General features: G+C 42.8%; 1 protein-coding gene across 1 annotated transcript in view; it reads right to left on the bottom strand.

Annotated features, from left to right (window-relative positions):
* LOC115029096 (uncharacterized) overlaps window positions 1-3,179 on the bottom strand; it is a 43,844-nt gene extending 40,665 nt beyond the window's left edge. Inside the window, exons 1-2 of the transcript XR_003834673.2 lie at window positions 2,745-3,179; window positions 148-412 (exon numbers count right to left, since the gene is read on the bottom strand). The gene's annotated coding sequence lies outside the window, so the exon portion shown is untranslated. The remainder of the gene's footprint in view (window positions 1-147; window positions 413-2,744) is intronic.
* Window positions 3,180-4,622: the final 1,443 nt, after the last annotated feature.

Raw genomic sequence — 4,622 nt, 5'->3', positions numbered from 1 at the left:
TGCACCCACACACAAACATGTACAAATCATACATACATGCATTCACATGTACATGCATTCATAATATGTGCATTCATACATACATGCACTCATATGTATATGCATCTTTTGAAGCAATGAGAAAAAGGGAGAGGGAGATGCTCTCACCTCAGTTCCAGGAAGTAAACAAGTTCTAAATCCTCTCACTTCTTTGAAAATTATTTAGCATGTTTCCTAGAGACTAGCAAAATGTCGCCATTTCCCAAGTAGGCAACACCTGACCTGGATCTGGTTGGAGGAGAAGAGGGAAGAGTGAATCTGTCTTCAGACACTGAGCTGTGGATAAAGACGGATGCCTGCTAGGTGTGATCTGGACTGCCACACACCGAGCGTTCAGCAGAGACCAAGGCTGGCGATGCAGATTGGAAGACACCTGAAACCACAGGGTAAAGTCAAACTGTAAAGATTAAATCATAACTGCTGCAGCAAAGAACAAGTCCTGAGTACTCCAAGAAGATCTTAGCTCCACCCCTGGATGGGGAAAGCACCCTTCAAAGACTCAAAGACATCCATTCCAAGAATTCAACTAGACTCTCAGCTGATTTTCTGTAGCGCTCTTGAAACCCTGTCAAAATAAAGGTTTGTGAAATTGTTGTGAACTTGTAATTATGAGCTTCCTAGAGAAATGTATAGAGACAGAGCAGTGTTTGGTGTATTGTGTCTCTTGGAACTGTTCGTAATAAGCACAACTGAGTCACTTTTCAACATTTTCAACTTTTAAAATGTATTCCACCTTTCTAATGGAAAATGTAAACTTTAAATCGTCACAATATTGCTCTGTGCACTTGAGTTTCCTCTCTCCGTGCTCCTAAACAGAAGTCTAAGCAACACGAGTCCTCCCAGCTGCTGATGTCCTGGTGGTACTGGTCCACTCCTTGAAGAGTAGGAGCTGAATAGGGAAGCTAACAGGTGTTGCAATAAAGCTTCCAATGACCTGAGGCCCAAGAAGCCAGCTATGGTACCCTCATCTGAAGATGGCTCAGAGGGAGGGAGTGTTTTTCTTTCTAATTACAAGACACTGTGAAGCTGTCAGGGTGCCAACGGTGACAGAGAGCACTGGTGGCCAGGGTTGAATAGCTGAAACCTTGGCCAGGCAGAAAGCCATTGGAAAGGGTCCAGGTCAAAGCAAAAATGTGGCTGAGGGAGACGCCAACTCTGTGGGAGACTGCAGCTGCAAGTGGCAAAGGCCAAGGTGGGGTGGCTGGGGTCAGGGCTGTGGGAAACAGACACCCCAGGAGTCTGCATGTGGGTAGCAGAGGCAGGGAAAAGCCACAGCTCTGAACTGAGTCACAGATTCGAGGGTGTCACTTTCTGAAAATCCCATATGTATCTGAGGAGCATGAAATACCTGAGGTGAGGTTTCAGACTATGGGCAGTAATTGTGGCATCATTTTGTTTGAGTCCAAAAACTGGTGTGCTGAGGGTATCTGAGATATAAATAAAACCCATGGATTACAGAGTGGTTAAAAAGCAGCTGTTTGCTTATTTTATATGCTTGCATATACATGTGTGTATGTGGAAATATAAACAGCATGGCCCAACAGAGCACATTTGCAATTAATTTTAAATTACTAAGTACTAATGAATGATTTTAAGATGCTTGCACACAATTTGTTCTCAAGCATTTTCATATTTGAACTCCCCCCTAATCTTATTTACACTGCTCCTTTGCTTAGCAAATATTCTCTAGCTAGTGTCATGTTTGTAAGTGCTCCTGGCTTGTGCAACTGCAGAGGCTGCAACCCTGCTCCCATGTAAACACAGACACCTGGAGTCCAGAAGAACAGGGTCAGGCAGCTTCATGGAGGTCAGTTTCTTAGAAGGGACAGGATGTCCACTGTCTTAATTGGAGTTCTCAAAAGAAACAGAATCAGCTGGGAACTCTAATCATGCATAAACACACACATGTACATGCACACATTCATATATGTATAGTTTACTCACTATGTCAGAGAGACAGAGACAGAAAGAAATTTCCCAAGATCAATGTCATCCAAGTCTTTACATCTCCTCAGTAGAGAATTACTAGTTTAGATAATCGCTACTCAGGTGACAGAAGTAGCTTCTGGATGCCTGGCACAACCTCTAGGCCAGCCTAGACATTCTGAATAATAATCTGTGTTTTACCAGGGTCCCCATGTGACTTGTTGGCATACCAGGCTTTGAGGACATTTGATTCATGATGGCCTGCTTAACCACAATACTGTTAAACTTCTATCATGAACAAAACACTATATAGTCCACTCTGGGGGACAACTAAGAAATAAAATAGACATAATTCTGGGTCTCACTGGTACTCTCAAGTCTATACTTATTCAGCTAAGCTAAATTATGTATTACTGTGTGACTGTCCCCACACACATACCTGCTACTAAATAATATGTGGTCAAAAGTATCCTTATTTACATGTTTGCCTGTCCATAACATAATCTTTGCAAGTGAAAAAGCACATTCCAAAATGGTGTATACTAGATAAGGTAATCTGTTTGGCAGACACAAAATAATTGAAACGGTGTGCGTGTAAGTATTATCTGCATATATAAGCCAGAAAAATTTTAGAATCTCTCAGGAAAGGGGATTATGGATAATCTTTATCTTTTCCTCTTAAAAGATTTTTAGCATTTTCATCCAATCTTTTACAATAAGCACATGTTATTTTAATAATTAGAAAAGGCAAGATTTTTTTTTTCAAAAGATGACCTTACCGGCTGTGTCTGTTCCTCTTCATCGTCTGTTCTTGCAATAAGGAGATCCAAGGTTCGTAAACCATGTCTACACAATTCCTCATCTGGCTAAAATTCATGTGTTCCCTTGTCTGGAGACAGGATCAGGACTAAAGGCAGATGTGATTCAAGTACCTGTGTTAGAGGCCTTTATAGCCTCTGAGGCGGGGGGCTGGGGGGGGGGGGAGACAGAACACCAAGTCTATGGTCAGATTCAACTCCAGCTGAGGAAGCAGACAGCCCACCATGACTCAACTATCCCATATCCTCTTCCTCCCAGCCAGATGGCTGGGCTGCAGTTCCCAGACATCTCCATGGTGCAGTTCGATCCTAGGACTGATGAAATGTTAGCAGCGGTGATGGGGGAGGCTCCTCCCTACTTGCCTCCCACGGTTCCCACTCTCCTCCCATGATGAGTTGGTGTCCATAGGGCCCTGGAGACAGATAACAGAGCCACAGGAAGGAAGCCCCTGAGCTCTGCCTCACACGAGTTAGAGCAGGCTGCCTTTTGGGAACATATTTTGGGTGTGATATAAGCAAGAAACACTAGATCGTGATCACACTTGAGCCATGAAAACTTGGGTGTGGGAAGCTGTTGGTTACAGAACATTTGCACCGGGTTTTGAGCAAAGTACTGCTGGTGTGCCAAGATAAGAGAAGCAGAAGAGAATTAATTGCAGTGTATCCGAGGCTGGGTAGGGTTCCTCTTAAGGAAGATGAGTTTGACCAATGGAACTGAACTACGGTTAGCTTTATTCTCATATCCAAGCATTTGGGAACACTTACCAAAGGGGATCTGCATGGTGGCAGTCAAACATTTGATACAAATAGGTGGCTTCCTTTCATAGCCTTATGTATCAGTTAATTTCTTACTTGCTGTGATAAAACAAATGCCTGACAAAGCAATTTAGGGATGGAATGGTTTATTTGGGTTCACAGTTTGAAGATCCAGGTCACTGGGTCAGGAAAGTTGTGGAGACTTTGAAGAGCGTGAGGCCGTTGGTCACTGTGTATCTGCAGTCTAGAAGCAGGGAGAGGTGAATGGCAATGCCCACCTTGCTATCTCCTTTGTACTTGGCCTGGGGTCCCAGACCACAGAATGGTGTCCCGCATAGCCTTGGTGAGTCCTTCCACCTACAAACACAAAGTATGTCCACAGCACAGCCTGGTTTCCTAGGTAATTCTAGATCTCATCAAATTGACGGTATTAACCAGCAGACTAGGAGGGAAGATGCATGAGACATGATTATCTTAACCAGTGAAGAATGAACTCAGAACAATTCTTCTCCAGCAAGCTGGTCTGCAGCAGGATTCTGAGATCCCAGTCACTCAAAACAGCAACCCTGTCGGTTTAGTGGCAGTTGTGTGTAAAGGCCATCATGTCGTCCCATTAGAGTGCCTGGAGTTTCTTGCTTGCTTGAACGTAACTGCTCTTCTGCTCAAAATTACATTAAGATGAAACTTGGCACTGGATTTGTCAGCCAGATGTGAAATTTTATTGTCAAACAAATAAGCCAAAAGAAAGAGTGAAAAATGTTTCATGGATCCCCAGTTGTGGTGATGGGGTGTTTGTTCACTGAAAAATTGAGCTAAGAGATTAAAGCTTCAACTTAAAATATAAAATTTTGCAAACAGTTACTATTTTAAAAATATGACCGTATGTATATATTCAAGAGGCTTTGAAATAATAGCTACTAACAAAAGAAAAAGACCATGCACATTAATAAACTATTTGGGTGGGCCTGAGAATATTCTCTTTCCTTCTCACTACACTGAAGCCTTGATGCTGACTAACAAACCTCGACCTACACATAATGTCTCTCTTTGTCATGAATTTATTTCAGACTCTTTTCCTAGGCG

The sequence above is a fragment of the Mus caroli genome, unplaced genomic scaffold, assembly GCF_978045245.1.
Source record: "Mus caroli unplaced genomic scaffold, Mus_caroli_1 scaffold_15, whole genome shotgun sequence".
Lineage (NCBI taxonomy): Eukaryota > Metazoa > Chordata > Mammalia > Rodentia > Muridae > Mus > Mus caroli.
Note: the sequence above shows the minus strand (reverse complement) of the source record. Positions and strands in the feature narration are given on the sequence as shown.